General features: G+C 35.4%; 1 long non-coding RNA gene across 8 annotated transcripts in view; it reads left to right on the top strand.

Moving 5' to 3' along the window:
• The window catches only part of LOC102901912, a 39807-nt gene that overhangs the window by 24386 nt on the left and 2702 nt on the right, over positions 1–12719 (top strand). For 3 of the 8 annotated variants that reach the window (XR_006597066.1, XR_006597060.1, XR_006597067.1), the window contains 2 exons: positions 2871–2945; positions 6284–7809. The exons of 1 other annotated variant lie outside the window; for it this stretch is intronic. This is a non-coding gene — a long non-coding RNA (uncharacterized LOC102901912). Of the gene's footprint in view, positions 1–2856; positions 2946–6283; positions 7810–12719 lie in introns of those variants that run through there. 4 more of the 8 variants (XR_006597061.1, XR_006597062.1, XR_006597065.1 and 1 more) reach the window with 4 other exon arrangements.

Raw genomic sequence — 12719 nt, 5'->3', positions numbered from 1 at the left:
ATGCACTGATTGGCACTCTGCTGACTCGTTGATCTTAAGCACAGCCAGCAGAAGCCTGATTGTAATTATACTTGTTCCTGCTCTCTATGTATACATCAGGTGCAGCGGGGCTCTCGGGATGTGCTGTTTAGTATCAAAACCCAACAGGGCTGGAGAGTTCCCCTTTCTCATTCACTGGTAGGCAAGGAAACACATTTAACATGGGTAAGTTGTTTGCAAGCCAAGTCAAACATAGCAGGGCTCATGATCGGAGCCTAGCCAAGTGCTCAGAGTGGGTGGTCAATGCACATTTGTCTAATTTAATTGAATGATCACAGAGAGCTTTAAGCTAAATTGGAGCTTTAAAAATTTTCCATTATAAGCGCCAGTTTTTAACACTAAAATATGGTGGAGGATTCATATTCTCAGAATGTGATTACCGGGGTCTTTCTGAAAATCTCCTGTGGTGTAGGCTAAGATTAGCATATGGGACCAGTATGGTCACAATGGAAACTTCTGCCATAATTTTTTAGCCCTCCTATAAAGGTAATCAGCTATTCAGTATCCTGTTAACAAAACCATTCTCTTTTTCAATTATCCAGTTATTTCTGTTTCTTACAACTGAGAATCTTGACTGATACCAGAGATTCATTAAGAATATTCCCGAATTTGAAGCCTTTAGGCAATTAAAACAGAGAAAATAGATTTATGAATTAACACAGAATTGGCAAACATCATGATATTAAAATATGACATTTCAAAATAATATTTTTAAATGACATCATAACACTAAAAATGTAAAACAAACATAATTTATTTAAAAGTCTTTTAGGGTTATCATTTAGCCTTATACAAAGATAACCATTTTTCAGAGTGCAAAGAGTGCTCCATAAGCATCTGGGAATAACTGCTCTAGAACAAAGTATATTCCTAACTGCCCTTCTCACCATGCCTCATAAACTACCATTTTATTTCATCTTTATTACCCCCTAATTTGTCTCCTTTTATTCCTTTGTAATGACATTGTAATGGATTTAAATAACATTAGTCTGTGGATAAACTAGGTTGGGAAAAATGGCTTAAAAAGAAAAGGATCCCCAAATCGATCCATAGAGGCAACAAATCTTTATGATAACCCAACTGGCCTTCTTGTTGAAACTGACAAGCTGATCCTAAAATTCATAAGGAAATGGAAGGGACCCAGAATAACCAAAAAATATATATTGACAAAGAACAACGTTGGAGGTTTTCCACTTCCTGACTTCCAAACTTACTAGAAAGCCACAGTAAACAATACTGTGTGGTATTAATATAAGTATATACATATAGATTAACAAAATAAGGTTAATAATTCAGAAATAAACCCATACATTTACAGTCAATTGATTTTCTACAAGGAAATCCAATAAAGAAAGAATAGTTTCTTCAACAAATGGTGCTGGGACAACCGGATAGTCACATTCAAAAGAATGAAATTGAACATGTATTTACCACCATATATAAAAATTAACTCAAAATGGGTCAAATACTGAAATGTAAGAGCTAAAACTTTAAAACTCTTAGAGAAAAAAAAACATGGGTGTAAATATTTGTGACCTTGGATTAGGTAATAATTTCCTAAACCAAAACCATAGAAAAAATAAGTTGGATTTCATCACAATTTTAAACTTTCATGCTGCAAAGGATACCACCAAGAAAGAGAAAAGACACCCAGAATAGGAGAAAACCTTTGCAAATTATATATATGGCAATGGTTTATTATCCAGAACATATAAAAACTATTACAATTCAATAATAGAATGTCAACCCAATTTAAGAATTTAGCAAAGGAATTGAAGAAACGTTTATCCAAATAAGGTATACAAATGGCCAAAATACACATTAAAAGAGACTGAATCTCTTTAGTCATTAGGAAAATGCAAATCGAAACTAAAAAGAGATACACTTCAAACCCACTAGGATGACTACAATCAAAATATCAGACAATAAAAACATTGGTGGGGATGTGGAGAAATTGGAATACACACACACTGCTGGTGAATATGTAAAATGGTGTGATCACTTTGGAAAATATTTAGCCAACTGCACAAAAGATTGAATATAGAGTTACCATATGACCATTCCGGGAAAGGTAAAACTTTAGGGATGGAAAACAGATCAGTGGTACCAGAGATTGGTAGTGGAGGTAGAACTTTGCCTTCAAGAGTCTGCAGAAGAGAATTTTACAGTGATGGAACTTTTTTACATAGTACTCTGGCGTTAGGTACATGACTCTTGCCTTTGCCAAGACACATAGGATTATTCACAGCGAAGATTGAAGTTTCTAGTTTGCAAATTTTGAAAAATCAACCAGGATGTCAGTTAATTGCAGGATGGAATATAGACTGTGACATAAAAAAATCTTATTAGATTACAAATATAAGGCATAATTTCACTGAAGGCTAAAAAAAGTCAACATAAATAACTGTAAAACAGTGTTTTGATTAGATATTAAAGCTAAGGACAAAAAGAACTGTATACAACCACTGTTGTCTTGTTGGTAAATTTGTGTGTCAGGGGCAGTTTAGCAACTCTAAAACTACTTTACATGTATATAGGGTTGAACATATAATTAAATAAATTGTACATAGTGAGACCTAGTTTCTCACTGCCTCACTGAGAAGGAAGTTACAAATAAGCAAGGAAGAAAGGCTACAATGAACTTCATGGTGCTGTTAGTTTCAAAAATATCAGTATGAATTTATTTTTATGTTAATATATATACATACAGGTTCAGTAGATATGTGTATCCATGCATACATACAGGTATTTTCTAACTTTGTCAGCTAAGGACCTAAAAGTTGATATCCAGTAACAATAAGTACATCTCACACCCAGATCTTGGTTTCCAGATACCTAATTCCAAAAAGACTTAGAGATCCTTGAAGAAATGACTTGTTCTAAGGCTGAAATTGAGAAAATACAAGGTGAGCCTGGAGTATCTTACAGTATAAAAAAAGTAAGAAAAGGCTTGGGGTGCCTGGGTGGCTCAGTTGGTTAAGTGTCTGACTTCAGCTCAGGTCATGACTTTATGATTCATGGGTTCAAGCCCCGCATTGGGCTCTGTGCTGAAAGCTCAGAGCTTGGAACCTACTTCCAAATCTGTCTCCCTCTCTCCCTGCCCTTTCCCTGATCACACTCTCTCTCTCTTTCTCTCAAAAACAAATAAACATTTTTAAAAATTAGAAAAAAGAAAGAAAGTAAGAAAAACCTCAAGAAAAGGAGACTGAGTAGGGGCCCCTGTCTTAGGGGCACAGATGTGAAACAGAAAGAGTTCCCAATAGCCAACCTGAAACGATTTCTGCAATACAATAAATAAGGATCATGTTGAATTACAAACCCAAAGAATATAATAAATATTCATACACCCATGCTAATATAAATAATTGAATAAATAAATAAATGAGGAGAAGGAACAAATCTCTTTATGGAAAATTCCAATAACTAAATGTAGAAGGAATGAACAATACACAGGCAGTCCAGTGATGAATGCTAAAGCTAATAAGTAAACCTGTAAGCGAAACAGAATGTTTGCCAAATTTCAAAATATTTCCCCAAAAGTATTTATTAAAAATTGTAATGGTTTTTACCATGTGTCCACAAATGCATTGCTACTTCTCCTTCCAGATAGTGAAGTTTAATTACCTTCCTCTTGAGTCTGGGTTGGCTTTAGTGACTTGCCTGTAACAAGGGAAGTACAGTAACTTTACAGTGGAGAAATTTAGAAGATACCACCTTAAGCAGTATGTTCGTTTTCTAAGACTATGGTAACCACAGAGTGCCACAAAGTCAGTGGCTTAAAACAACAGAAATGCATACACTTCCAGTTCTGGAGGTTATCAATCTGAAATCAGTTGCCGGCAGGGCCATGCTTCCTCTGAAGTCTCCAGAAGAGAATTCTTCCTTTTCTCTTCTATGATGGTTACTACCAGTGTTTGGCATTCCTTGGCTTCACTCCAATCTCTGCCTCTGTCTTCCCATGGCTTTATTCACTGTCTATCTGTGTCTATTGCCAAATTTTCCTCTTAAAAGGATAACAGGCATTGGTTTTAGTGTCCAACCTAATTTGTATGACTTCATCTTAACTTGATGTAACTGCAAAGACCTTATTTACAAAAAAGGTCACATTTTCAGGTTCCAGGTGGATATGAATTTTGTGAGACACTATTCAACCCAGAACAAGCGATCAAGAATAACACCAACAATAAAAAGTCATATATCTTTCCACTAGATTTATAAGGGCTGATTTAATGTCTTTTTAGAAAATTCCTACATCTTGCCATTAGAGTCTGTTGATCATCTTTTCCATGTGAGTTGTCATTTTCCTGGCTCTTCACATGTTGAATAATTTTGAATTTTACTCTGGGCATTTTGAAAACTGTGTTATGAGACTTCGGGTCTTATTTTAAGTATTATGGATAATGTTGAAGTTTCTATGTTAGCAGGCAATCGACCCCATGGGGTATAGGCTTCAAGAACTGACCAACATTCTATAGGTTTTGGTTTCCTTGTCACTTCAACTTTTAGAGCCTTTACCATGTTATTTGGATCTGTTCTCTGTGTGTTCCACTCATTGCTCAGCCTGGAACTTGAGTGGGGGGTCTATCTCTTAGTTCAGTTCTTAAAGTTGTTAATACGCTATTTAGGATTACATCCATGCGTATAGAACTCAGTGGTGAGCCCAACAGTTCATAACAAATTTATGTAGGTTGCTTTTTCAAGCTCCCTCTTCTCCATAAGTTCCCTTGTACTTTCCAATTCCCAAGGACTCTCCTTTTCAGTCCTCCATCCAGAAAGCTGGGGCTATATTTACCTCACTCAGCCACATAATTCTTGCATACAGAGTGGAGTCACGGTAGAGTAGAGAGAGACTCAAAGCTGTAAGGGCTGCTCCCACCTCTTGGGAGCACAGTCCTTCTGATCGAAGAGGAAGTTTCCCCTCTCTCATTTTAGGCATCATTGTAGTAGTACTATCACAACTGTTGCTACCAAATTTTCTTCCTGCTCCCTAAACATGAAATAAGGGGCTCCTTCTAGAGATCTCTATATCGTTGCTGATGTCCACTTCTGGATAGCCAATGACTTGAATCCAAACTAGAAATAATGGAAAAAAATGGTAAAATCACTACCAGTCCTGAGTCACTAAAAGTTATTCTTGTTATTTTCCTTTCAGAGTCCTCAAATTGCTGCTTAATCATTATGTCCGAGTTTTATAGTGTCTTAAGCAGGAGAGACAGGGTAAACTATGCTTATTCCATTTACCTGGAATAAGAACCACTATAATGAACACAAACTAGAAATAAATAATGTAAATATATTACGAAAATCTACAAATATTTGGAAGTTAAACAACATATTCTAAATACACAGAGCATTCTAAATGCTTCAAAAGACCCTAAAATAGATTTTTAATTAAATGTAAATGAAAATACAACATGTCAAAATTTGAGAAAAGCAGCTAAAGCAGTGCTTAGAGTAAGAACTATGCCATAAATATTCATACTAGAAAAGAAGAGGGCACCTGGGCAGCTCGGTCAGTTTAGTGTCTGACTGTGGCTCAGGTCATGATCTCGTGGTTCATAAGCTCTGAGTCAGGCACCCACATCAGGCTCGCTGCTGTCAGCCTGTCAGCACAGAGCCTGGTTTAGGATCTTCTGTCCCCCTCTCTCTGCCCCTCCCCTGCTTGCACTCTCCCAAAAATAAAAAATATATATAATTTTTTAAAAATAATTAAAAAAAAAGAAAAGAAGATATCAAATATAAAAACTAGGTTGTGAAGGGTAGCAGAATATGCCACCCCCAAATATACCACTTTGGCATAGTGATTATTTTGAGCTGTAAGCACATGAGAAACAGCAAATGCATGGAAAGGTTTTCTCTGAATTCCCTTTATCTGCCTAAAGACAGATCCTCCAAAAGGAACTCTATTGTCAGAAATCCCTGCCCTAGGAGATTCATCAACCAGGAAAGATCCACTTCTTACAGGAGGGGAGACTAGAAAGCTGACCCCACATCCAGACAGATTTTGTCAAAAACTATCATAGTTCCCATCTATTCCTCTATGGACCTATTCGCCTTTCCTAAAAATCATTTACTCTCCCCTAAGACACTTCTCTTTTCCCTATTAAGATGGTAGGTATGCCTGAATTCTAAGCCAGCTCTTTGAGTGACTTATATTTTCCTGGTTATTTTCCTTATATACATAAAGTAAACAGGTTAAAAACTTGTGTTTATTTTTGGCATGTTAATCTGCTTTTTATTACAGAAATACCAGCTGAGAACTCGGAAGTGTAGAAAGAAAATTATTTTTCTTCCTTTACTGTTTTCACTCTCAGAAACTGGATACATAAGAGTTGAATAAAACTAAAGCAAGGGGAAGGAAGGCGATAATAAAGACAAAAGCAGAAATTAATACAACTTAAGAGAGAAGAGAAACAATAGAGAAAACCAGCATAACCAAATGTTCTTTGAAAAGATGTATAAGCCAACTGACTTGTTGCTTGGATCAAGATGATGATAGAGTAGAGATGGTGAGAAATAGTCAGATTCTGGATATGTTCAACCTATAGGTTGAACCTATAGGTTGAGCCTATAGGACTTTTGATACATTAGCAGAAGGCTATGAGAAAAAGAATCAGGGATGTCTTCAAGGGTTTGGATCTAAGCCACTAGGAAAATACATTTGCCATGCACCAATAAAAGGAAAACAGAAGAAGGAGCAGGTTTAGGAGGTGCATCAGTCAAGATATGTTTTTTTCTCTGAACATGACAGAGGAAACCATATAAAAATTACTTTAACATTATGTAAGTTTATAGTATAGCTCATGTAAAACAAGTCTGGAGAGAGATAATCAAAATATCATTGGAGATTCAAATTCACATATTTATGCTCTGCTATCCTGGCACATGTTTCTCCTTCTCAATTTCAACTGTTATTATTCAGATGAGACCAAATCCAGTAAATATGTGCTCATTCAAGCTGAAAGAAGGAAATTCAGGCTCTCTTTATGGGAACGCTTTCAATTGTGTTAGTTCTCTTTAAGCAGCCACGTGAAAGTCCCATGTAATAGATCCACTGATATCACATTGGTTAGAGTTAGATGCAGGACAAGCCCTTTTGCAAGAAAGGCTCTAGACAAAGTAATATCTGATACTGGACACTGATCTATTCAACTAAAACCATGGCTCCAGAGGGCACATGCTAAAAATTCTGTGGAATAAGAAGGAGAGGGAGAGGGAGATTAGGAAATATACAGAGCCACATGGGGATAAAATATGGCAATGAGAAAATCTTGGAAATTCTGTGATAGATGCACACAGTGATATGACATAATGACATGAAGAACAGTATGAGAAATGTTAGCATTTGTAGTGATCCAAAGGCAGCAATCTAACAATCTAGCCTATTCAAAAAGCCAGTCAGATGGTCACAAACATTTTGAAAAAGAAAATTCAGGTGTTAAAGAACAGGATAGAAGTAAGAAAAAAAAAAAACAGGCAAAAGAGTTTAAAGGAGAAGACAGAAGACAGAATCTGGAAAAAATATCTGAAAAGGAGCAGCAAAGACTCCACAGAGTGCTTGTAGACCAAGGTATGGAGCGGAAAGGAGAGGGGAACAGTAACTTGGACTGAAAACTTTGGTCATTGTTACAAATCTAATTTCAATTATAGAACAGCTCCAATATACCATCCATGGTACAGATGGGACACAGTTACATCTTTATCACTAATTACTGGTAACTAACAATTATTGGTAATGTTGGTAATTAATAAAAAATGTTGGTCAAGTAATTTAGCATAAGAAAAAAATCATTTCATTTACTTTTTATAGGTAGCATTGGATTTGAGAGTTTTTTCAGCGACCAAGTTTCATTTGGTCACTCTGAATGAATGGTGATAACAATTTATATATTAACTATTACAAAACACTGACAACTATCAACAAAGGCTGTGTTTTTATTAATATATTTTAACAAATAATATAGAAGGGATGTTGTATACATACATGGTAGTTTATTGATTCAATATATTTTTGTTTAGTACATGAGACAGAAAAAGAGTAACATTTTGTTATTTGTATCAATAAAGAATTCTTTCATTGAAGGCACATCTCATCATCCATACCAATGATAAGGGAATTGCTAAGAAGAAATCTATACAAATGTAGAATACAGGAAATAGCTGGGCAATCTCCTTTATGGTTATTTCTTATTATTATTTACAAACACCTGTATAACAATTGTCCAAAAAAACATTCCCCTTCCTTACCTTTCTTCTTTTCTTTAAAGAATCTTAACCTATGTGAAAAAAAAGAATCCAAAATATTTTACTTGCAACTATATTATTTGACCCAATGTTATAGAAATACCTAAGTTTTCATTGACAGTTTCCTTTCCCTTGTATTGAAACGAAGCTGCTGGAGAAATTATTTCTTGTAGGTTTGAAAATGGTTGCAAATATCAACAATTGGTTCAGTAACTACTGGAATTATTGTTTGATTTAAATATAAACTATTTTATTGTTTTAAGTGGATCAAGGATAGTAACAGTTTTATAAGAACAGAGACTTTAAAAGATAATACTTCCACTCTTGTGTCCTAAAAACTGTCTGAATAAACCTCTGATGAAGGAGATTTATCCAGAGTTATACACCCCCATCTATAAATGAAGAATTGAGTCTCCATAATATAGACAAAAGGGAAACATGTAATGAAACTTGAGCAATGTATTAAAAAGGAAACTGCCCTTTAGAGATAATGGATCTATTCTCTACTCCATGCATGAATGCAACTCTCATTAACACTAATGGAAGTTACTCATGAGCATCAAGAAAATATACCTGGTATAACGGATTTCCAAAATGGGTAATGGCATCTAATCTATTCCTAGTATGGTTGCGTCTTTATGTAGCCAAACAAAAGTACCTCTGAAATTTGGGGATAGAGATAAGCGTTTAAGTAAAGAACTTTAAAGTATTAAGAAACTCAGAACACAGCAGTACCTTTGCATGTTTTCTTCCCTCTCAAACAACTTTTTCCGCAGGGTGCCTGGGTTAAGCATCCTACTCTTAATCTCAGCTCAGGACATGATCCCACAATTCGGTTCGTGAGATCAATCCCCACATGTAGAGCTCCACTTCCAGCTCTGAGTTGACAGCGTGGAGCCCACTTGGGATTCTCTCTTTCCCTCTCTCTGCTCCTCCTCTGCTCGCTCTCTCTCTCCTTCTCAAAAATAAATAAATAAACATTAACAAAATAATAAAACTGTCTTTAAAAAAAACTTTTTCCAGTCACAGTGATTTACTTATATTCTGCCACTGCATAGATTTTAGGAGACTGGTTTCAAACAGTGATGTCATCTGATTAAAACATCATAACCTATAGTGCACTACCATGATGCCTGACATAAAATTAGTGCACAGATAAGTTTGGTTGTTTTCCCAATTTCATTTGGATATTCTGTTTTAAAAATTGTCATGATATTAGCTATCAATAATCCAGAAAACTTTTTTTCTCTTCATCAAGATTCCTGATTAAACATTACCTATTGATGTGTTGGTAGCTTCAGTTAGCTGCCTGAAAATTTTTTACTGTAAAATTTTTAAAAATCAAATAGTCACAACATTCAAGTAAATGAAAATGTTTTATTAAGCAAGTTATAGATATAATTTACCTAATTTATTGAAAATAGTCAAGTTAGATATTGATAGAATATTCCAATATACATCAAAATAAAACCAGGGAAGTTCTGTTAACACTTCACCTAAATATCCTCCATGATTTCTGTCAAAAGTGTAATGTCAGTATTGAACACCAGTACTTATGTTCAGAAATACTTAAGGACAGGCTCTCTGTAGATTTGTTCTGTGTTCAACCATAGGACAGAAAAGAGTCCATTGTTTTGAAATCAGTTACTTCACAGTTCATGGTTTTGGTTTCTGTATAAGTAATTAATTCCCCAGTTTATCTAAATGAGTTCTTATCTGTTTCATGTATTGACATTTCAGGAGTTTTCTCTGATCGTTTCTCTGCAATTTTTTCCTACTAAAATTAAGTTTCAGATGTTTGCCAGTCACATTTCTTCTTGTTCAATAATGGGGATTGCTTTTGTTCAACATGTAGATCTTTCTTTCTCTCACTCAATCTTCCTCCCTCTCTCTCTCTGTCTCTCTTCCTCTCTCTTGCCTTTTGCTTTCCTCTTTGTCAACTGTATATAAAACTTAAGCATTTCTCCTCTTCTTTATTTAACAGGGTAAAACAAATTAATTTTATTGAAGCTTTCAAGAATCATGTGCAAGATAGAAACCAAACTGGCTTAATGCTGATATAAACAACTTCATATTTTCCATGATAATCATATATATATATAAATACACTACTAAAATTTTTTGCAAAAGATTCAAGCCATTACTTCTGAGATCTAAAACTTGAGAAATGAGAGAAAAATAGAGATTTTAACATGGAATGTATAAGCATCATAGATCAAACAAGTAGTAGGGGAAGCTGGCAAGAATAGAATTAGCATGACTGAAAATTTCCTATATGTATAACATTTGAAATATTAAGTAGTACTATCATACATTTAGGATCTCTTTGAATGCAAAGATCCTGAAGCTTAGAGAGATTTAGTAAAATTCCTGAAGACATATACATTATAAATAGTATATGTACACATGCATACACACATATGTGTGTGTGTGTGTATATATATATATATATATATATATATCCAAAACTCTTGAATTTTCCACAGCTAGACAAGGCTGCCTCATAAATAAAATGGAATTTTATTTACCCAAAACTCCCTAGCCCCTGAGTAGGTAAGGCAAGCCAACGAATTAGAATGCTTTTGGTCTCCTACAATACTTCTAACTATATGCACCTCTAAACTACATGATCTATACACTAGAAAACAACTTTTATTTATTTGTTTGTTTATTTATTCATTTTTTTATTGAGAGAGTGATACAGAGCACATGAGTGGGGGAGGGGGAGAGAAAGAGAGAGAGAGAGAGAGAGAGAGAGAGAGAGAGAGAGAGAGAATCTCAAAATAGGCTCCACACCCAGCAAAGAGCCCCATACAGGGCTTAGTCTCTCCACTGTGAGATCATGACCTGAAGCAAAAACAAGAGCCAGTTGTTTAACCTACTGAGCCACCCAGCACCCCCCAAAAAATATCTCATTTTCAAAAGTCTACAGTGGCCCAGTTATTTCATATTTCATATTGCATGTATATTGCTATTAATCCCAAATATAATTTTTTCAAGGGCATGTTTTCCCATTCCGATTCAGAAGAACCCTATTGGTTCCCCCATTTCCTAATATAAAATGAGGATAACCTGCCCTCTACCCTCACACAGTTGTTGAAGGATAAAATTTATGCAAAATCATCTTTTTTGTTGGAGTGAGCTATGTTGCAATTTTTCAGTTCCATTGTTAGGGACTGATCTATTCCAGCTGCTAACTCAGGAAAGGAAAGGTAAGCCCTGGAACGCTGCCAGGGCCAACTGCTCAGACCCAGAGAATCCCAAGGGGGCTGGACAAATCAAAAGCACAGCTCCTGGCTGGTTTTGCCAGCAATGTTTCCAAACCAACTCAGATAAACTCATCACAAGAGAAGCCTATAATTCAGGAGAGGAGGGTTTAGAAAAGAGAAAAGGAGAAATTTATTTCGGGTGCTGGCAGCCAGAGAAGGTGGCAGGCTCAAGCCCCAATAACCGACTGCTCCACCAGCTAAATGGACACCTAGGTTTTATAGAAAGGGTTTGTGGTGGCGGGCAGGGTATGTGAAAGAGAGCAAGCAGAAAGCGTGTGATCATGAGTCCATAGGTGTTCAGCCCAGGATCGTGGGCAGGGAAGGGGGTGTGTTGGGTGTGGTCTCCTAGGCATTCTGTTGCTATCAAGACTTTTCTGGTCTGGAGGTTGGAATGTTCCTGTCAATGCAAAACATCTTCATCATGCCTCAAGAAAGTGTTACAGGAAATAAGAACAATGAGTTTCAGTTACAGCACCCGTTAAGTGGTCTTGTCTATTTCTGGTTTTAACTCTTGAGCAAGAGGGCTTATTAACACCATGACCTAAAATAATGCTTTACACATAATAACTCTAAATAAATAATTGAATGGATGATCTTTGACCTCTTGGTTCCACATATAACTCCAAAGAAGAAACACCATAAAAACTATTACTTATTACTATATTATAATTAAAAGAAACCATTTTTAGTGTTCTAAAAACAATATACTTTACATAGGTAACTATCATTCTCTTTACCATTTTCTTTATATACATCTGTTAATTTTGCATTTGAAGGGGCATGAGGGCATAATACAAAAGCATGGGAAATCCCCAAAAATACTTGTTCAAATCTCCAAAATATTGTTAATAGTATTTATGGTCTTTATGAAAGTTAAATAACTTGTTTGTGCTTCAGTCTCCATAGCTGCAAAACTGGAGCTAAATATTTACCCCATTTATTTGTTATGATAAAAAGGCACTGTACCTGGTACATATTACACATAAAATAAGTTATTATTACTTTATTGTCATCACCATCAACATGTTCAAGCCAATACAATGAAGTTAGAAAGAATTACTTCATAATCTACCATTTATATGTACAATTTACTAAAATGTGTTTTTTTTAGGTGTGAACAATATTCGATAATTGATGGGCATTAAGTTAATTAGGGTGCACAAAGCA

The sequence above is a fragment of the Felis catus genome, chromosome B1 (assembly GCF_018350175.1).
Source record: "Felis catus isolate Fca126 chromosome B1, F.catus_Fca126_mat1.0, whole genome shotgun sequence".
NCBI lineage: Eukaryota > Metazoa > Chordata > Mammalia > Carnivora > Felidae > Felis > Felis catus.
Note: the sequence above shows the minus strand (reverse complement) of the source record. Positions and strands in the feature narration are given on the sequence as shown.